Below are 22871 nucleotides of genomic sequence, written 5' to 3'. Positions count from 1 at the left end.
GAGCAGTAGTCTAGGATGGGTCTGGCAAAAGTTTTGTAGGCTCTTGTGAGTAGTGTGAGATTGCCTGAGCAGAAGCTGCGTAGGATCAGGTTAACAACTCTAGAAGCCTTTTTGGCGATATTGTTGCAGTGGAGAGGGGCAGCATAGAACGCCGATAGATGATAGATAGATAGATAGATAGATAGATAGATAGATAGATAGATAGATAGATAGATAGATAGATAGATAGATATTTTTATTTTTAAAAATATGGTGCCTACTGTAAAGATGCTGGGACAGGATTGATTTGAGGGCCTCCCTGAATATAAAAAGGTATATCCTATTGCTACTTAGGTCCCACTAAAAAATCTGTCTTATAATACAATTCTATGTAATATTTTTTTTGGGGGGGGGGGGGGGCGGGGGGAAGAATCCAAAGCAGGTTTTCCTTTGGTGGTTGAACCAGAGGAGTAGAATCATGCTAAGAAAAGCAACTCTTGACACAATCTGGGTTACACTGTAGGAGCTCCATGTTATTAGCATAATGGTGCCAATCCAGGATTGTCTTTTGAGGATACTAATAAATAATTGGTTCAAAAGGCAGTTGCTTGCTTTTTGACAAGTTGGAAAGGTTAGAAATGATTTATTACCCAGATACTGTATATCATTACTTGCCAAGAGGTTTCAAATTTAATGTGCTGGTAACATCATATAAAATCTATGACCCAGGGTCTTGCTGCCTCTGGGACCATTTGCTCAGTCCAGATTGAGATGCTTCTGATTGCCTCCCTATAATTATATTCTAGCTGTATAGAGCAGGGTCTCCAATCTTAGCAATTTTAAGACTTGTGGACTTCAATTCCGCCTGCTACCGCACGAATCCCAGCGACTGATAAGGTCCCACAGAGTTGGCCTTCTCCGGGTCCCATCGACTAAACAATGTCGTTTGGCGCGCCCCAGGGGAAGAGCCTTCTCTGTGGCAGCCCTGGCCCTTTGGAACCAACTCCCCCCAGAGATTAGAACTGCCCCTGAAGTAGACCCAGAGACAGGGTTCAAACAAATCGGTACTTTTTATTCAGCTCAGAGAACAAGTGACAGCTCAGCAAGGCAAGTGACAATTCAGCAAGTACCGACTGGCTCTGCTTGGAAAAGCCGCTTCTTTTATACATTTGCGGCTCCCGCCAAAGCAAGAGCCAGCCGCATCTGAGCCAATCAGGAGCGACTTCCTGCTTCGGCTCAGACAGCGCTGGAAGACGGAACAAACTATTTACAGGAGATACAAGGTAGCCATTACAAGATACAACACCCCTCCCCTCATAGTTGGACACATCCATCACGACAGCCACGTGACAAAGTCGTCCAATCGGTGGGGTCTCCTTGAAGCTCGCTCTGACCTGCGCAGTTCAATTTCTCCTTCGACACTGACTGTGGAGGATGGCTCGCCGCTGTTCTCCCGGTGCGGCGGACTTGGCCTGGCGGGCCCAACGAAGGCTTCGGAGGAGGAGGATGGCTCGGCGTCGCTGGATGGCTCTCCCTGGCCCGATAAGTTCCTTTGCGTGTCTCTTAATTCGGGCAATGTGTAAAAGTCTGTTGACGGGGGAGAGTCCATGTCAGCGGGTTGTGGCAATTGATTTTCTGTTCGCTTACGAATGTGGTCTATGTGTCGTTTCCACAAACGACCATCCTCTAGTTTTACTATATAAGTCTTTGGTGCATTTTGCTTAATAACAATTCCTTTCATCCAATTTACATTTCCATCAAAACTTTTTACATATACATTTTGTCCCAAATACATTTCTCTTTCAGGTTTTACACACATTTGATTATTATTAATACAGAATCTTGGGTTCAACCTATATAGTGGTGACCTTAGTTTCCTTCCCATTAATAACTCTGCAGGGCTTACATGTGTGTGCGAGTTAGGGGTGATGTGTTGGGTGAGTAAGAATTGGTCCAAGTTTTGTTGTACATCCCCAGGGCCTGACCTGCGCAATGCCTCCTTTGCCACACGAACGTAACGTTCTGCCAATCCATTAGCCCAAGGCGAGTAAGGCGAGATGAGGGCATGCCTGACCCCTAGGCCATCTAGGAACAATTCGAATTGCCTGGCTGTTAGTTGTGGCCCATTGTCAGACACTAAGATATCTGGGCAGCCATGGGTGGCGAACAGTCTACTCAATACCTTGATGGTGGCACTTGTGGTTATGTTGTTCATTGCTATTATTTCCACCCATTTGGAGAACGCATCAACCACTATTAAGAAATACTGGGGACCCCACTGGACCAGCAAAGTCAATGTGGATTCTTGACCAAGGACCAGCAGGCTGCTCCCACTCAGCCGGAGTTGTTTTGGGGGGATTAGGCCGTGACTCTTGGCATGGGTCACACTTTGATACCCAGCTCTCAATATCAGCATCCAGACCTGGCCACCATAAATGCCCTCTTGCTAGGCTCTTCATCCTGACAATCCCAGGATGGCCCACATGTAACATTTTGAGTACCTTTTCCCTTAGGCTTTTGGGGATGATCACTCTATCTCCCCACAGTAGACAACCCTTTACATACGATAATTCAAGTCTTTTGGTTTTGAAGTCACACAATTCAGGTTTCACAGAATCATTTTGCCATCCCTTAAGTACACAGTTTACCACTTGTTTAAGGATTTGATCTTGCTGCGTGTGTGCAGCTACCTCTTTGGCCGTGGTTAGTGGGTTATCCTCGAGTTCTATCATTAGTACATCTGTGGAAGGAGCAGGGTCCTCCACTAAGTCTGTTATGGGGCACCTGCTGAGGCCGTCTGCGTGATTGATTTCCTTCCCCCCCTTGTGGGTGAGATCATACTGGTACCCTGAGAGGAAAAGAGCCCATCTGATCAGTCTTGGAGACATAAAAGGTGGAGTGGGCTTGTTGGGGGCTAGCAGACCTAGTAAAGGCTTGTGGTCAGTGACTAATTCAAAACTTCTCCCAAAAATGTAATTGTGAAATTTCTTTACCCCTGCCACTAAAGCTAGAGCCTCTTTGTCTAATTGGCTGTAATTCCTCTCTGTGCTGGTCATGGTTCTTGAAAAAAATGCTATTGGGGCCTCTGTCTTATTAGGCAGAACGTGAGCTAGGACTCCTCCTATGCCGTACGGTGAAGCGTCGCACGTAAGCCTAATGGGTAGTGAAGCACTATATTGGACTACCACACTTTTAGAAGTTAGTAATTGCTTTATTTGGAAAAAAGCTTCACGTTCAGTTTCCCCCCAGGTCCAGCGGGTTTCCTTCTGGAGTAAACGATGTAGAGGCTCTGCTACTGTTGCCTTCTGCTTTAAAAAAACGGAATAAAAATTAAGGAGGCCTAAAAATGCCTGCAGCTCATTCTTATCTCGTGGCTCTGGGGCTTCCCTAATGGCTCTCAGCTTCTCTGTTGTGGGGTGGATACCTTCTTTGTCTACTTTATATCCTAGGAATTCTATACTGTTGGTTCCCCAGACACATTTGTCAGGCTTGATTCTTAAGCCTTTGTCTTGTAACCTCCTAAGTACTTCCCTTATTCTTTTGTTTACTTGTTCCTGGTTTTCCCCTGCAATTAAGATGTCATCAAAGTATGGGATGGCCCCATTAACCCCTGACAATAGGCGTTCCATAATGCTCTGAAAAATCCCTGGGGCTATGCTCACCCCAAACTGTAATCTCGTGCATTTGAAAGCCCCCCTGTGCGTTACGATTGTCTGTGCGTTTGCTGTTTGTTCATCGACCGGAAGCTGCTGGTAAGCCTGCGCGAGGTCGATCTTTGCAAACCTTTTCCCTTCCCCCAGGGAGTGTAGGAGTTGTTGTACCACCGGGATGGGGTAGGGGTGATGTTGGAGGGCCTTATTAAGGGTAGATTTATAGTCAGCGCAAACCCTTAAAGAACCCTCTGGCTTCAGAGGCGTAACTATGGGAGTTTCCCATGGCCCTTGTTCCACAGGGACCAAAATACCTTGGCTTATAAGTTTATCCAGCTGCAGGTCTAGTTTGGGGAGAAGCGGAAGGGGGACCCTGCGAGGTTTTAGCCTGACTGGTGGGACCTTGGGGTCAATAGAAAATGATATAGGGGGGCCCTTATACGATCCTAAGGTGGGGCTGAACACTTCGGGGAACTCTTGCACAAAGTTAGGCATATTATCACAGTTTACATTACACACACCCGAAATTTCAATCCCCAAAGGTTCCATCCAAGCCAACCCCAAAAGAGAGTGCTTAGCCCCCGTTACAATAAGCATGGGTAGGGTACATTTGACATTCTTGAATACAATAGGTACATATGCTGTTCCCAGGACCGAGATTACCCCCCCTTGAAAATCTCTGATCACTAAAGAGGTTTGTTTTAGATCAGATTTAGACAGATTAGGCATATATAGTTTAAACTTCTCCCAAGGCATAATGGTATACCTAGACCCAGTATCAAGCTCCATCGAGCATGGTTGGTTATTTAGTAACAGCGAGATAACAATTTTGGCCCCTTTTTTTGTTGCCGTGTTATTCACGGAAAATTGAGTGTTACCTCTAGAGTAGTCGCGGTTAGCGGTTGAGTAGTTCCTTTGACCCGAATAGCGGAACGGTCGATTTTCTCGCGGTTGGGGCGTCTGGTTTTGTGGTCGTTGGTGCTGCGGTGTGGCAAATGTCTCCTCTGGTGCCGTTGCTCTGCATGCAATGGTGATGTGGCCTCGACGGTTGCAGCGGCGGCATGTGGCGTCTCTGAAAGGGCATCGATGGCGCTGGTGGTTTCCCCGGCAGCCCGCGCAGGGGGCTGGGTGAGTAGCTCTGTGGTGTCTCGGCTGGTCTTGTACCAGGAAACAGTTGTCCCCGTTGTGAGCTGGTTGGCTGAGGTCGTCTGATTCCACGGCGCGGGGAGACGCGGAGTCAATCTTGGCGATGAGTTCTCGCCTTCCGTGTTCTTTTAATTCTCTAGCTGCTGCGTCGGCGGCTTCTGCGGTTTGCGCTAGTTTAATCACGGTTTGTAGAGTCGGCTCTTCTTCAGTGAGGAGTTTGTTTCTCACCGTGGCGCTTCTCATGCCGAAAACCAAGGCATCGGTGAGGCGAGCTTCCTGGTCTTTAAACTTGCATTGAGCAAGTACCGTTCGAAGTCGCGTTGTAAACTGGTTGATTGATTCAGTTTCCTTCTGAGCCATCATGGAAAACTGATGCCGAAAAACCATGGCTGGTTTGGTCGGTTTGAAATGGCTCGCTAGCTTGTCTTGTAGGACGTCCCAAGCTATGGTTCTTGCTGGCTGCGGGTCGGTGAGAGTCTGGGCAAGGCCACGGATTTCTGGGCCGCAGTAATTCAGAAAGATAGCCCGTCTGCGATCGGCTTCGGCGTCCTGTATCCCCGCCGCCTCGAGGAATATCTCGAAGGTGGCCATGTACTCGTCCCAGGACGTTTTCTCGGGGTCGAAGAGTTCCGGAGCCTGGCCGATCTGGACTTTGCTCATGTTGCACGCGATGTTTCTTCCGTCCGTTCGTCACCAGTGAAGTAGACCCAGAGACAGGGTTCAAACAAATCGGTACTTTTTATTCAGCTCAGAGAACAAGTGACAGCTCAGCAAGGCAAGTGACAATTCAGCAAGTACCGACTGGCTCTGCTTGGAAAAGCCGCTTCTTTATACATTTGCGGCTCCCGCCAAAGCAAGAGCCAGCCGCGTCTGAGCCAATCAGGAGCGACTTCCTGCTTCGGCTCAGACAGCGCTGGAAGACGGAACAAACTATTTACAGGAGATACAAGGTAGCCATTACAAGATACAACAGCCCCCACCCTCCCTGTCTTTCTTAAACTACTCAAGACTCATTTATATCGCCAGGCATGGGGGAGTTGAGATAGCTCTTCTCCCTAGGCCATTACAAGTTATGCATGGTATGTTTGTGTGTATGTTTGGTTTTATAATAGAGGTTTTTAGTTGTTTTTATTATTGGATTGTACATGTTGTGTTTATTATTGTTGTTAGCCGCCCCAAGTCTGCGGAGAGGGGCGGCATACAAATCCAATAAAAAATTATTATTATTATTATTATTATTATTATTATTATTATTATTATTTCCCTGAATTGAGGAATTATGGGAGTTGAAGACCACAAATCTTAAAGCTGCTAAGATTGGAGACCCCTAGTATAGAGCACTTTCTTCCCAAGTCAGAATGGCCCCTTCTCGGTTATTTTTTTAGAAATGAAATGAAAAGGGGTCCACTTCTTTTAGGGGTTCACCAACACTATCTTGTTAGGCTTTTGGGATACAGTGTCCCCTCGATTTTCGCGGGTTCAAACTTCGCGAAATGTCTATACCACGTTTTTTCAAAAATATTAACTAAAAAATATTTTGCGGGTTTTTTCCCTATACCATGGTTTTTCCTGCCCGATGACGTCATATGTCATGGCCAAACTTTCGTCTGCCTTTAATAAATATTTTTTTAAATAAACTTTAATAAATAAACATGGTGAGTAATAATCTAAATGGTTGCTAAGGGAATGGAAAATTGCAATTTAGGGGTTTAAAATGTTAAGGGAAGGCTTATGATACTGTTCATAGCCAAAAATAGTGTATTTACTTCCGCATCTCTACTTCGCGGAAATTCGACTTTCGTGGGCAGTCTCGGAACGCATCCCCCGCGAAAATTGAGGGAATACTGTATACCCCTTGAGGTTGTAAACTGAATCATCATGTGACCATGACAGATTTTATGAACTTTTTGGTTGTAGTTAAGGAACACTAAGATCATTAAGTGAACTCGTTGTTCTCTCTGACATTTTGTTCTCCAGAAACAAGAAGTAAATGGCAATTTTTGAAGAAATATAAACCATCGTCATGTGCTGCAAAATGCTATAAATGTGATCCAGATATCTACCAAATGTCCAAAATGCAACCATACTACCTCAAGGGGAAGGTAAATGATGGAACTTCAAATCTGGGTGCTAAGTCCCTTTTGGGGGGCCCGTTGTATCTTCAAATGGTTGCCAACTGACTGATCTTAAGTGGAGGAGTATGTAGTTGTTAAAGCTGAAAACTGCTGTTTTACCAGGTGCTGTCTTTTTTATAATTCTATGCCAAAACTATATTTTTTTAATGTATCATTTATTAAAGTAATATATATCTTTACCGAAATGAAAAATGAATAAAATAAAACTTTTAAATCTCAGGCAATATGTTTTTATTTGGATATAATATGCTATTGGTAAACTTTCAGTTTGTCTTTATTTCCAGTTGAGGGAATTCATTGAACTCTTTTAGAATTTCATAAGAATAAAAATGAGGAACTGGGACCTACTTTTAGCCTTAGATGTATCAGAAGAGAAGAAATTCTGGACCTATTAGCCAAAGAAAAAGAAACAAAAGAAAAAGAAACATCATGACATTGATTATAGTGTGTTAAACATTAAAAGATTAAAATATATCTCTACCCTACCTTTATGGTTACGATTATCTCTTTTTTTCCCCCTGTCCTTCTTTTTCATATGCTGGTTTTTTACTACTACAAGCAAATAGCAAGTTATTGTGCACTTGCTAGAGCAGTGATTTTCAACCTTTTTTGAGCCGCGGCACATTTTTTACATTTACGAAACCCTGGGGCACATTGAGCAGGGCTTCCTTCCTCTTTCTTTCTCTCTCTCCATCCATCCATCCCTCTTTCTTTCTCTTCCTTCCTTCCTCTCTTTTTTCTCTCTTTCTCTCTCCCTCCCTACTTCCCTCTGTCTTTCTCTCTCTCTCCTTCCCTCCCTCTCTCTCTCTCTCTCTTGCTTTCTTCCTCTCTCTTGCTCTCTCTCTCTTTCTCTCTCTTGTTCTCTTTCTCGCTCTCTCTTTCTCTCTTGCTTTCTTTCCCTCTCTCTCTTTCTTTCTCTTTCTTTCTCTCTCTCTCTCCATCCATCCCTCTTTCTCTTCCTTCCTTCCTCTCTTTTTTTCTCTCTTTCTCTCTCCCTCTCTCCTTCCCTACCTCCCTCTATGTCTTTCTCTCTCTCTCCTTCACTCCCTCTCTTTCTCTCTCTCTCTTGCTTTCTTCCTCTCTCTTGCTCTCTCTCTTTCTCTTGTTCTCTTTCTCGCTCGCTCGCTCTTTCTCTTGCTTTCTTTCCCTCTCTCTCTCTCTTTCTTTCTTTCTCTTGCTTTCTCTCTCTCTTGCTTTCTTTCTCTCTCTGAGCTTCGCGGCACACCTGACCATGTCTTGCGGCACACTAGTGTGCCGTGGCACACTGGTTGAAAAACACTGTGCTAGAGAACTGCAGGCAACCTTTTTCACTGTTCAGATGTGATCTTTATAAACAAGGGGGGAAAAGCGAACTGATTCGTGTGACCAATAGTGAATAGTTGTCTTCAATTTTATATCGCTGATTACATGGTTTCAAGATAACTTAAAGCAAATCCTTATTTTCAATAGGATTTAGTTTAGTTATTTATTTAGCAAATTAATATAGCTACCATTTCCTAAAATGTATTTCTGGCTGATATATATGTATGTTCAAATCCCAGTGATAGGGTATGGCTAGCTGATGAGGCCAGAACAAGGCCGAAATAGATCTATCCTAGTCTCCCTTAATTTTCAAATTCAGCAAAAACATGTGACATCTCTCTCTCTCTGTGCGTGTGTGTATACCCACAGGATTGTTAAAAATTACAAACCATCAGGCACAGGAGAGATTATATATTAACTATAATGAAGCTATTTTAAATGTCATTTGTCCAGATGCCAAAGTGTTGCTTATTGGTATTCCCATAAATTTACTGCCTGGGTTTATACAGCTTCCTCTACTTCCAAAAGTTTATTTAGTAAAGAATTACTATTTTTTTTAAAAAAACATATTAAACCTATTCTGTCCCAGCTACGAGCCCCCCAAGAAATAGGCCCCCACACACTGATTTTACAAGAATTAAGGCATGTAATTCTAATATTTTAGGAGCAGGGAGGTTTGGATGTAGAAATCCAGCAGCAAAGCAAGACAGCTGCTAATTAGAATCCAAAACATAAACCAAAATTCACAGATATTTTTTTTTGATCACACAGCTCCCACTCTGAGTTGGCAGGAAGCCCGGAGATAATGAGCCCAGCTCCCCAGTTTGTAATTCATCATTGAAATAATAATATTCCAAAGAGAAATCCGAGCAGACATCTGGACCATAACAAAAGTTGACTTACACACTGAAGCGGCACATGGCCAATTGTTTTACGCAGAGACCTCCTCTTGCTTAGCCACTCGTGTCTTCTGGCAACTCTGCATACACTAGCATCAAAAAGAGCCTCCTCCTTTTCTCCTGAGTCCCTCAGGTGCACCTCAGGAGAAGCAGAAGGCCCTGGTTTTTTATCAGCCTCTGACACCCCATTCTCTCTAATCTCCTCGCTATCAGACTTGGGTGCCAAGTACATAGGCCTAGGATACCAGGTCACAACCGTCTCTCAATCCTTGAGATCCATGACCAGCTGCACGTCTGACGACAGAGGTGGGTTTTAAGGAGCTTGTGAAAGGCAAGGAGGGTGGGGGCAACTCTGATATCTGGGGGGGAGCTGGTTCCAGAGGATCGGGGCCGCCACAGAGAAGGCTCTTCTCCTGGGTCCCTCCAAATGACATTGTTTAGTCGAAGGGACCCGGAGAAGGCTAACTCTGTGGGACCTAACCGGTCGCTGGGATTATACAATTCAGCAGCTCTCTATTGGTTATTATGGCTGCCCATGGTATATGTGACATTATACTAAGTCATAATATCCTATGTTTGACCATAGAATAGAATAGAATAACAGAATTGGAATGGACCCTGGAGATCTTCTAGTCTAACCCCTTGCTTAGGTAGAAAACCCTACACCGCTTCAGATAAATGGTTATGCAAAATCTTAAAAACTTCCAGTGTTGGAGCATTCACAATTTCTGGAGACAAGCTTTTCACTGATTAATTGTTCTAACTGTCAGAAAATTTCTCCTTAGTTCTAATTTGCTTCTCTGTATGATTAGTTTCCACCCATGGCTCCTTGTTCTACCCTCAGGTGCTTTGGAGAACAGTCTGACTCCCTCTTTGTAGCAACCCTGAGATTTGGACGAGAATGTTCTGTGAATACGAGATACTGGCAGGATGAATTAGAAATTGATGAATGGGATATGGAAGGTATAATTGAAAGAATTAAAAATACAAGAATAAGAGAGATGAGAAGAAAAATATTACAAACATAGAAACATAGAAACATAGAAGTCTGACGGCAGAAAAAGACCTCATGGTCCATCTAGTCTGCCCTTATACTATTTTCTGTATTTTATCTTAGGATGGATATATGTTTATCCCAGGCATGTTTAAATTCAGTTACTGTGGATTTATCTACCACATCTGCTGGAAGTTTGTTCCAAGGATCTACTACTCTTTCAGTAAAATAATATTTTCTCATGTTGCTCTTGATCTTTCCTCCAACTAACTTCAGATTGTGTCCCCTTGTTCTTGTGTTCACTTTCCTATTAAAAACACTTCCCTCCTGGACCTTATTTAACCCTTTAATATATTTAAATGTTTCGATCATGTCCCCCCTTTTCCTTCTGTCCTCCAGACTATACAGATTGAGTTCATTAAGTCTTTCCTGATACGTTTTATGCTTAAGACCTTCCACCATTCTTGTAGCCCGTCTTTGGACCCGTTCAATTTTGTCAATATCTTTTTGTAGGTGAGGTCTCCAGAACTGAACAGAGTATTCCAAATGTGGTCTCACCAGCATTCTATATAGTGGGATCATAATCTCCCTCTTCCTGCTTGTTATACCTCTAGCTATGCAGCCAAGCATCCTACTTGCTTTCCCTACCGCCTGACTGCACTGTTCACCCATTTTGAGACTGTCAGAAATCACTACCCCTAAATCCTTTTCTTTTGAAGTATTTGCCAACACTGAACTGCCAATACAATACAATACTCAGATTGAGGATTCCTTTTCCCCAAGTGCATTATTTTACATTTGGAAACATTAAACTGCAGTTTCCATTGCTTAGACCATTTATCTAGTAAAGCTAAATCATTTACCATATTACAGACGCCTCCAGGAATATCAACCCTATTGCACACTTTAGAGTCATCGGCAAATAGGCAAACCTTCCCTACCAAACCTTCCCCTATGTCACTCACAAATATATTAAAAAGAATAGGACCCAGAACAGATCCTTGTGGCACACCGCTTGTAACCTGACTCTGCTCAGAATACTCGCCATTAACAATAACTCTCTGATGTCTACGCTTCAGCCAGCTGCAAATCCATTGAACTATCCAGGGATTAAGTCCAATCTTCACTAATTTATCTATCAGCTCTTTATGTGGAACCGTATTAAAGGCTTTGCTGAAGTCCAGGTAGGCAATATCCACGGCACCACCTTCATCCAACACCTTTGTGACATAGTCAAAGAAATCAATGAGATTAGTCTGATCACAAAAATGGTATTATACACCAGTACAATTAGCACACTTTCAAACAACGAGGAATGGAAATTGTTGGCATGGCTGTAAGGAAAAAGGAGTATTTATGCATATGTTTTGGGAATGTAACAAAGTTCAAAAATTTTGGAAGCAAATTCAAATGGAAGTGAATAAAATTACGAATGGTCATTGGAAAATAACCAAGGAAGTAGCATTATTGATAAAAATAGTGAGGTAAAAGGATATGAAGAAATTAAAACTGCAGCGATAGAAAGTGCCCAGGCAACCATAGTGCTTGGGTGGAAAGACTATAATAAATGGACGATAAAAAAATTGGTGCAGGTACATGGTGGACCACATTCACTTTAAAATTATGGAAATCAGATTACACAATTATAATGAGGAGAAATTAGCAGCAACAATGAGGCTGTGGGAGAAGGTTAAAAATTATATATTAAAATTATATATTAACAATATCGGCAAGTGATGCAAATGTAAAAAATAAAATTCAATCACTTTATAATGAATGAACAATGTAACCCAGAGAGGAAGCAAATGAAGGATAAAAAATTGAATCTTCCCTGGTGAAGGGAATCTTTTTTTTTTGTATGGTGATGGTACACTTTTATGTTTTATGCTTTCGTTTTGTTTTTTGTAAAACTTTTTTAAAAATCAATAAAAATTATATTTAAAAAAAGAGAGAATGTTTTGTGAATTCAGCCACTTTGGTTTGTAAACCATGGTTTATCATTTAATGTGGTGATGAATGCTAATTCAATAAATCATTGTTAAATTAAAGTCTGACAGTGCAATATGTGAATTGCTATTTTGTTCCATCTATTCTTCATTGGTTTTAGACCAGTGTTTCCCAACCTTGGCTACTTGAAGATATCTGGACTTCAACTCCCAGAATTCCCCAGCCAGCATTCGCTGGCTGGGGAATTCTGGGAGTTGAAGTCCAAATATCTTCAAGTGACCAAGGTTGGGAAACACTGTTTTAGACTATGAGGCGCCAGTTGTCTAATACAACCGTGCCCTCACAGTTTCCATTTAACATCTATTCCTCATCATTTTTAATCAGTGCAAATCCATTCACCTTTCATAGCCTTGCTTATGCATAAAGTGACATTTTTATTATAAATTTTGAATTCATACTTTTGAACTTATATTCTGAGTTATTAGTAAATTGTAACTTGGCCTAGCTTTCCATTCTGTATAAATACACACCGTTTTCCTGAGCTTCTGAGGAGAATAAAAACTTATATATCATATTTCCAAATCTCAAATTAATACCCAGTAAAATAAAGCAATAATTAACAAAAACTCCTCCAATTAAGAGTAATGGCTCTTTGAGTAATGGCTCTTGGTCTTTATGATTGTCTTAAAGGTAAAGGTTCCCCTTGCACATATCTTCTAGTTGCTCCCGACTCTAGGGGGCAGTGCTCATCTCCGTTACAAAGCCAAAGAACCAATGCAGTCCAAAAGCATCTCTGTGGTCATGTGACCTGCATGACTAAATGCAAAGGTGCACGGAACGCTGTTACCAAAAGTGGTCCCTATTTTTCTACTTGCATTTTTTTACGTGCTTTCGAACTGCTAGGTTAGTAGAAGCCAGGACAAGTAATGGGAGCTCACTCCATTATGCAACGCTAGGGATTCAAACTGCCAAACTGACAACCTTTTTGATCAACGAGCTCAGCGTCTTAGCAACTGTTAAATAGGTAGATAGAGACTGGAGTCAATACTGAAATATTTTCCTTCACCATTCTTTCAGAGTAAGTCACAATTGGTTGTGCATAATGCTAAACCGTAAAAATGCATTGTGAATCATAATCATTGGAGTCACAAAATATGTGAAGCTATTCTAAACAAACAACAATGCAATTTGTAAATTCAGTGGTTTAATTTCAGACCAGATTCTTTTCAAATGTAGTCTGGCACTTTGGCATATATTTTTTTATTTTATTTATTTATTCTTTGTCCAATATACAGTACATATGAAAGAGAATAGACATTAAGTAATGTATATAAAGATAGGAAGTAAAGAAGAAGAGAAGTAGATAGGAAGAGAATATATATAAAGGAGAGAATATATAAGATAAAAGGGATAAGGAAAGACAATTGGACAGGGGACGATAGGTACATCAGTGCACTTATGTACGCCCCTTACTGGCCTCTTAGGAACCTGGAGAGGTCGATCGTGGAGAGTCTTAGGGAGAAATGTTGGGGGTTAGGGGTTGACACTATTGACACAATATATACAGCACTGGTCCTAAGCCTGTGAACAGAAGTTTTTAAAAGACGAGAAGCCCCAACAAAATTCAACAGCAGCAACAACAACAACAACAGATGACTATGATTATGAACAAAATCCCAAAAAGGATGAAGGTAAAGCTGAAAACTCCAACTCTAAGTTTTCCTCGTTGAGATTAACAGTCACATTTGACAATCAGCCAGAGAAATGCACTGATACGTGACTTATTTCACATTTCCCACTAAAGTTAAACCATAATAAGATGTGTGAACTCAGCCATATAATGTTATTGGCCCCAGGCATGAAGGTATTATCCAAATGTACTTTTAAATGAAAGTTTTGCCAAAGTCATGAGATTTCAGAATAGAGGCAGGAAAAGTACATCTAAAAAAATCATGTCAGTTCTACTTTACCTCAAGTACCATAAACCTTTTCATGGTAGCATTTAAATATTGGTTTACTTCATTTTTTAACGTGAGATTCCACAAAAAAGAATTCAACGGATTATTTTTAAAAGTTAATATTTAATTGAAAGAATCTGAGTCGAACAACCAGTTTCTTCTTGTACCATATCCGTCATCAGATGTTGCCAATCATGTTGGCAATCCTATCTTTATCAACAGCCATCAAAAAATTGCTGCTGAGTTTTGTCCACACCAGTTCCTTTGACTTTGAAACAATGTCATTTGGTGGGACCTAGAGGAAGAGCCTTCTCTGCGGGGGTCCCAACCCTCTGGAATCAGCTCCCCCCAGAGATTCGCATTGCCCCCACCCTCTTCTCCTTCTGTAAAAGTTTAAAGACCTATCTGTGCCGCCAGACTTGGGGCCATTAGACCCTAGCCCCCTGGCCAACGAGAGTAGGATGCCTTGCTGTATGAATGGGAACGAATGATTTTAAATGTTATCAGAGTTTTAAAAAGTTTTTAAGCTATATTAATTGGATTTTTTAGATATGTATATTGTTTATTGTTTTGATGTGTTGTGAGCCGCCCCGAGTCCTCAGAGAGGGGTGGCATACAAATCCAATAAACAAACAAACAATTAAATAAATAAATGTTTGTAAATTATATGCTAGCAGTTTATAGTAGCACAAAGAAAGTTCTCCCATGGAGCAGATGTTTGCTGTGATAATATAGATATTTTTATACTCTTTGTCAATATCAATATCGTTCTGTGCAATCTATGTATACTGAATAGCTCTGTAAAGTAAATAATAGAGAACTACAGAACAATGTATTTTCCCGAAAAACATAGATTGTTGTGCCAAAAGGTCCTGTCAGGTTTTTGCTTGAATGTTAACTCATTATTCGAATATATTCCTGAGCCAAGGATCAGCATTTTATTTGTTTGTTTGTTTATTATTTTGACTTCTATGTTGCCCAATCCCATTGGGACTCAGCGCAGCATGATTTAATGTACATTAAACTTGGTTATTATGCTGGCGAAATACTTCTTTTAGAGCAGGGGTCCCTAATCCCAGGTCTGTGACTGGGAATGGTCCACAGATTGTTGGGAACTGGGCCACTCAAGCATGCAAAACTCCATTCGCACAAGCAGTGGGTGAGCGTGCACAACCATTCCCTCCCTGACGCTGTTCAATGGAGCCGGAAGGGTTGGGGATTGCTGTTCCAGAGAAGTAATAATGAATGGATAATTGCAATTTTGGAGGTAGAGTAGGCGGGGTGGGGATCAGTTTTAGTAGGGCTGCTATTATCTGAGTTATAAAAAAATCCTTAATGCAGCATCTAAGAAAATCAGTAACATGATTTGTTGCCATCTAGTGGTTGTCAGAATATTTGCAACCCAGATATGGTAGCCTAAACTCACATGATGATAAAACCAAGTAACTTACCATATTTTTTAGAGTATAAGATGCACCTTACTTTGTGGGGAGAAAGAATAAAATTGAACGCTGCATTAGATTTGAAAAAGCCTTTTTCAGAGGGAGTAGGAATGGAAACAATCCTGCAAAAACCTAGGGCTAGAAATGACCTTCTTCTGAGGGAGTAGGAAGCCGAGAAGATCATTAATACCTAGTTAGGATTGGAATGTAAACAAAGCTACATTTGGAGTATAAGATGCACCCAAACTTTCAGCCTCTTTTAGGGAGGAAAAAGATGCATATTATACTCTGAAAAATACGGTAGTTCGTAGATGCCCTAGCTAAATCACTGATCTCTGTACATTATTAAGTAAAATAACCTTTTTATTCTTCTAAAGTTTTTAAAAGCTTGTTCTGTGTCCTATGATGTGTTCTGTACATTTAAAAAAATTAATAATTATAAACATTATAATAACTTAACAATAAGTCATATAAAAATACTATTTTTAATATATAATATAATACAATAACAGAGTTGGAAGGGACCCTGGAGGTCTTCTAATCCAACCCCCAGCTTAGGCAGGAAACCATACACCACTTCAGACAAATGGTTATTCAACATCTTTAAAATTTCCAGTGTTGGATCATTTACAACTTCTGGAGGCAGGTTGTTCCACTGATTAATTGTTCTAATTGTCAGGAAATTTCTCCTTAGTTCTACATGGCTTCTCTCCTTAATTAGTTTCCATCAATTTCTTCTTGTCCTAATCTCAGGTGCTTTGGAGAATAGCTTGATTCCCTCTTTGTGTGTGTGTGTGTGTGTGTGTGTGTGTGTGTGTGTGTGTCAGCTTCTGAGATATTGGAATACTGCTATCATGTGTCCCCTAATCCTGTGTTTAATTAAACTAGACATACCCAGTTCCTGCAACCTCTCTTCATATGTTTTAGCCTCCAGTCCTCTAATCATCTTTGTTGCTTTTCTCTGCACTCTTTCTAGAGTCTCAACATTCTTCATACATCGTAGCAACCAAAACTGGATACAGTATTCAAAGTCTGGACTTACCAAGACTTTATAAAGTGGTATTAACACCTCACGTGAGCTTGATTGTATCCCTCTGTTTATGCAGCCTAGAACTATGTTGGCTTTTTTGGCAGCTGATGTATATTGCTGGCTCATATTTAAATGGTTGTCCACTAGGACTCCAAGATCCCTCTTACAGTTACAGGTAACAAGGTACCCCTATACTGTATCTCTGCATTTGGTTTTTCTTGCCTAAATGTAGAACCTTACTTTTCTCACCAGTGGATTTTGTTTTGTTTGATAGCACCCAATGTTCAAGTCTGTCAAGATCCTTCTGTATCTTGAGCCTATCTTCGGGAGTATTGGCTATTCCTGCCAGTTTGGTGTCAGCTGCAATTTTGATGAATTCCCCATCTATCCCCTCCTCCAAGTCATTGATGAATATGTTGAAGAGTAGTAGATCTAAAACAGACCTTTTGTATAAAGACAAATGCAAAAAACAAGTTAAGTAGTTCTGCTTTCTCCCTATTGCTTGTCACTTTCTTTCTCCCAGCAATAGACCAATTGTTGTCTTGACTCTTTTTTTTAACATGTTGAGAGACGTTTTGGTTGTTATTTTTCACTTTTGTCACAAGCATTTGTTCATTGTGAGCCTTAACTTTCATTACTTCATCTTTACAGACTTGGGCTATTTGCTGATATTCTGCCTTAGTTATTTGTCCCTCTTTCCACTTTTTATACTTTTATTTATTTATTTATTTATTTATATTTATTTATTCATTTGTCCAATACATAAATACATAGGAAGAAAAATAGACATGTGGTAATATATATAAGGGTAAAAGTGAACTTATAGGAGAGGATATATGAAAGGAAGAAAATATATATGAAAAGCGAGAGAAAGGAAGACAATTGGACAGGGGACGAAAGGCACACCGGTGCACTTATGTACGTCCCTTACTGGCCTCTTAGGAACCTGGAGAGGTCAATCGTGGATAGTCTAAGGGAGAAATGTTGGGGGTTAGGGGTTGAGACGATTGAGTCCGGTAATGAGTTCCACGCTTTGATAACTGGATTGTTGAAATCATATTTTTTACAGTCAAGTTTGGAGCGGTTCGTATTAAGTTTGAATCTGTTACGTGCTCTTGTGTTGTTGCTGTTGAAGCTGAAGTAGTCATTGACCGGTAGGATGTTGCAGCATATGATCTTGTGGGCAATACTCAAGTCGTGTTTTAGGCGCCGCAGTTCTAGGCTATCTAAGCCCAGGTCCTTCTTGTCTTTCTATTTGTCAGACCTCCAGCTCTCATTTGTGTTGGTGATACATGGACATGATTAAAACCACATAGAGGCTAGATATTTTAGTTAAGTGACTCAGTAGCTTGGAATATAGAATATATGATTCCAGCCTACTAGAATATATAACTTTAACCTTAGACTGTTTACATTCAACCTCACCCCATTCCTATAAGGGGCCTGCATAAGCGTATCATGGTGCCTACTGTCCCTGTCTTACTGTCCAATTGTCCAAATTTACCTGTACCTACTTTGCTTTTGCTTATGTTCATACCAATACCTGCTATCTTATACATGTTTTGACAAATAAATCAATAAAATAAAATAAATAAAATATTGAAAGATGTAATTTTAAACAAGCTAGGAATAGAGACTGTGTATGGAAAGAACTGAAACTTCTGTCCTCGTTGGTTTGTTGTAGTGCCAAAATAAACAAAAGCAATGATTTGCTGATGAGACCAGATTCTCCAGGCCTCATATTAAAACTTGCTTCATAATATGGTCTAAATACTGTAACAAAGACTCTGCTAAGAACCTTTTTATGTGCTTTGCACCATTAATGAAATACCAAAGCCTAGATATCATCATCAGTAATTCTCATTGAAAACATTTTTATGCAGGTCATCTAAAGATACCAGTTATGTATTGTATCATTATTTAAATCACATAATGTTAAATAAATAAGCCGTACACCAGAGAGAGGCTTCAGGCTTCCCAGGTGTGGATGGGGCAAGGAGAAGGCCCTCCCAAACATGCAAGGTCCAAGTTGTCTCCTCACTCCACCGGTAGACTAATTGCAAGAATTAGGGTGCTGACCAGTGTTTGTGCCTGATTCAAAATCCATTCCTCCAACACTCCAGGAGATTTCCAGAATACCCTTAGAGCACTGGTAGAATGGCCTCAAATCTAATAAAAAATGTTAGTAAACACCATTGTTTAAAAGGCTTTCTTATCAGATTTGAGTTGATTCCTTCATCGTGCAGGAAGATTTCCCTTCTGTTGTGTGTACAGCGTTCCCCCGATTTTTGCGGGTTCGAACTTCGCGAAAAGTCCATAGCACGGTTTTTCAAATATATTAATTAAAAAATACTTCACGGGTTTTTTCCCTATACCACGGTTTTTCCCACCCGATGACGTCATATGTCATCGTCAAACTTTCGTCTGCCTTTAATAAATATTTTTTTAATAAACTTTAATAAATAAACATGGTGAATAATAATCTAAATGGTTGCTAAGGGAATGGGAAATTGTAATTTAGGGGCTTAAAGTGTTAAGGAAAGGCTTGTGACACTGTTCATAGCCAAAATTAGTGTATTTACTTCCGCATCTCTACTTCGCAGAAATTCAACTTTCGTGTGCGGTCTCGGAACGCATCTCCAGCGAAAATTGAGGGAACACTGTACTCCCTTGCAGAGTGAGGAGTTTTCAGATTTGGAGGATGACTGGGATTTAGAGATCATAAATCTCCCTGCTCTACCGAAAGTTAGCAATGTTAGTGTAGACCACGGAGCTAATGACCTAGAGATGAGTTCCGGTGACTCAAATGGGGGAGACCACAGATGGAGGGACGCTCGTTTTCGAAGGTGGCGAAAACGCAGGGAAGAAAGAGGGTGGAGATAGTAGAGAGTAATTAATTAATGAATTATGTCACATCCGGGTGTGAGATGGAAGAAACGCTGAGTTTATTCAATCTTGCTAAAAAGTATGGCTGCGTCCTGAAACTTGCTCCGAAACTCGTAAGCATGATGTGTGATTTATTATCTGTTTCTTTATAACTCCTGGCTAGCCTTAATTAGCCATAAATTTTAGAATGACTTGTGGAATGTCTTTCATGCTGCTTCCAGGCTATCTACTTTATTGCTGAGATAATAATGATGAGGAAAGAAAACTGCGTGCAGAGTTGAAATGTAAGGAGAAATAAAGAGGATATGTTTTATAATGAGATTCATTGAGAATTCCTTTATTCCAAGTATTATGCGAATCAGCCTGAAATTAATTAATTAATCAATCAATCAATCAATCAATTAATTTACTTACTTACTTACTTATTTACTTATTTACTTATTTATTTATTTGATTTGTATGCCGCCCCTCTCCGAAGACTCGGGGCGGCTAACAACAATAAAGAAGACAATGTAAACAAATCTAATATTAAAAAATAATCTAAAAACCCCAATTTAAGAGACCAATCATACAAACAAGCATACCATGTATAAATTCTATAAGCCTAGGGGGAAGGGAAATTTCAATTCCCCCATGCCTGACGACAGAGGTGGGTTTTAAGGAGCTTGTGAAAGGCAAGGAGGGTGGGGGCAACTCTATCTGGGGGGGGGACTGGTTCCAGAGGGTTGGGGCCGCCACAGAGAAGGCTTGGAAGAAAGGGGAAATCCCTCAGTGCACTGGAGGAGGGGAATAGACCTCAAATCAGAAATGGGTTCCTCCCGGTTTGGATCAGATTGCCCGAACCGTTAGTGACCCACTGGTGACGTAATGTGGCATCATGGATCTGGTTCTGTCTGTGCCAGCCCGTGCATAACTTTTGATGATTTTTTCATTGTTTGTATGGCTTTTCATTGTCCGCTGTGAAAAAAGCCCTCCACTTGCCCCTAGGTTAATACTGACCATTATTTCTTCAACCGATGCACACCTGAGCAGCTCCTCAGCTGTTTTTCAGCCTGAAACTGCCTTATGAGTGTTCATGGAAGTACAATTGCCAAAAGCGAAGCGTGAAATGCTCATCAGTGGCGAAGGTAAGTGGAACTCACCCCTGCCTCAAATCCAACATTCCCTCCACTTGCAACCTTTCCCGCTAGCTTCCCGATTGATCTGCTGGGGAAGCCAGCAGAGAAAATTGCAAACGGCGATCACATGATTGCAGGATACTTGGCAACAGTGGTAAAGGCAAAGCACATTGCCAAGCACTCAAAATGTGGCCATAATGCTTTATCAGGTATAAAGTAAACGTTCCAAGACTGTTGTGATTGTGCTGTTACAGCTAGTTCTTGGTCTACCTTGATCATTTTGTGATCAAAGTTCAGTTTTCAAACTTGCAGGCTCAATTACGATCATAAGAGGACTACCTGTAATAGCATATTTTCTATTTTGTTGTAACATTTTGAAATATTGATCAGCTCCATCTTCGCAACTTGGGCGTCCTCCTTGATCCGCAGCGGACATTGGAACATCATCTTTCGGCTGTGGCGAGAAGGGCGTTTGCCCAGATTTGCCTGGTGCACCAGTTGCGGCCCTACTTGGACAGGGAGTCATTGCTCACAGTCGCTCATGCCCTCATCACCTTGAGGTTCGATTACTGCAACGCTCTCTACATGGGGCTATCTTTGAAAAGTGTTCGGAAACTTCAGATCCTGCAGAACGCAGCCGCGAGAGCCATCATGGGGCTTCCACGATTCGCCCACATTTCTTCAACACTCTGTAGCTTGCATTGGCTGCTGATCAGTTTCCGGTCACAATTCAAAGTGTTGGTCATGACCTTTAAAGCCCTATATGGCATTGGACCAGAGTACCTCTGGAACCGCCTGTTACCGCACGAATCCCAGCGACCGATAAGGTCCCACAGAGTTGGCCTTCTCCAGGTCCCGTCAACTAAACTATGTCATTTGGCGGGCCCCAGGGGAAGAGCCTTCTCTGTGGCAGCCCCAGCCCTCTGGAACCAACTCCCCCTGGAGATTAGAACTGCCACCACCCTCCCTGTCTTTCGTAAACTACTCAAGACTCACTTATACCGCCAGGCATGGGGGAGTTGAGACACCTTTCCCCCAGGCTTTTTTATACTTTGTTTTATGTTTGGTATGAATGTGCTGTTTGGTTTTTTTTAAATTAATGATAGGGTTTTATATGTTTTTTAATATTAGATTTGTTCCGCTCCTATATTGTTTTTATTTTATTTTTATTACTGTTGTGAGCCGCCCCGAGTCTTCGGAGAGGGGCGGCATACAAATCTAATTAATAATAATAATAATAATAACAATAACAATAACAACAACAACAATAATAATAATAATAATAATAATAATAATAATAATAATAATTTATTAGTTCCTGTAGCACTGAAAGATCATGTGCAGAGTGTGTGATAATCAGGGGTTTTTTCCCTTTTATTCAGCCCAATGCAACTTACAACCAGTCATTTAGCAATTGGTCAAAGTAATAGGAGACCTTCTTAGGGGTCCTTAGACCAGGTTCTAAAGTCACAACAGCAGTCCGATGACCACTTTGGAGGCACTTGACAACCACTTGCATTTATAGTTATTTGAAGCAGGTCTGGTGGACTGAGACCAGTCCACAGCATGCCAGCAACTGATCCGCACTAACAATCAAAGCCCCAGCCACAAGATGCAGGCTTCATGCATCTAAATTGTGCCCTGCAAACGGTGGCTGGGGAATTTTGGGAGTTGAAGTCCAAGTATCTTCAAGTGGCCAAGGTTGGGAAACACTGTTCTAAGGGGAAGTGACAGTAACAAACATAAGGGATAAGTACAGAGAAAAGCAAGAAGTTTGTGAAAGGCGTATGTCTCTTACAAACCAGTAAGATAACTCTGCAAATCCTAAACAATAAACAGCAGCAAATAGGAGTCTTAAAAAAAAAATACAGCAACCATAAGCCAGATACTACAGCGTGAAAGACAACTGATGGACTTACAAAACATAGAATGGCTTCGTCCTAGAGAGAGTTACAATCTCTGAACAGTCTTGTCATCCTCAACATGCTCTTTAAAATGAAAGCATCCCAACTCACCCGCTTTCCATTCATCCTTCCACTTTTAACTGGGTTCAGCCATAAAGATGTTGTTCCTTGTGCACACGAAAATAAAATTCCCCACTCAGACAACTTCAAGGAGACCTTATCAACGCAGCCTCTGCAATGGAAACATTTCAATAAACAACTTCTCCAACTCAGAGCATCACAGCTGTCTAATGACCCAGAAGAAGAAAATCTAATTAACTCTTTCAGTGCTTTGTCAAGAACACACTATAGGCTGATATCATTAAAAGGCAGGAGAAGCCTTAACGACAGCCTAAAAACAGCAAAACCACTAATAAATTTTGCTCTGTTAATTACTCAAAATAATACACTTTACCTCCAGAATCAATGTGATTGTGCTGCT

The 22871-nt window shown here is 41.1% G+C and overlaps 1 protein-coding gene across 4 annotated transcripts in view; it reads right to left on the bottom strand.

The window, feature by feature from the left end:
* Nucleotides 1-22601, bottom strand: part of ST3GAL6 (ST3 beta-galactoside alpha-2,3-sialyltransferase 6) — a 77891-nt gene extending 55290 nt beyond the window's left edge. For 2 of the 4 annotated variants that reach the window (XM_070749994.1, XM_070750005.1), the window contains exons 1-2: nucleotides 22502-22599; nucleotides 7259-7298 (exon numbers count right to left, since the gene is read on the bottom strand). The gene's annotated coding sequence lies outside the window, so the exon portion shown is untranslated. Of the gene's footprint in view, nucleotides 1-7258; nucleotides 7299-22501 lie in introns of all 4 variants that reach the window. The other 2 variants (XM_070749992.1, XM_070749991.1) reach the window with 2 other exon arrangements.
* Nucleotides 22602-22871: the final 270 nt, after the last annotated feature.

Source organism: Erythrolamprus reginae, chromosome 4 (assembly GCF_031021105.1).
Source record: "Erythrolamprus reginae isolate rEryReg1 chromosome 4, rEryReg1.hap1, whole genome shotgun sequence".
NCBI lineage: Eukaryota > Metazoa > Chordata > Lepidosauria > Squamata > Dipsadidae > Erythrolamprus > Erythrolamprus reginae.
Note: the sequence above shows the minus strand (reverse complement) of the source record. Positions and strands in the feature narration are given on the sequence as shown.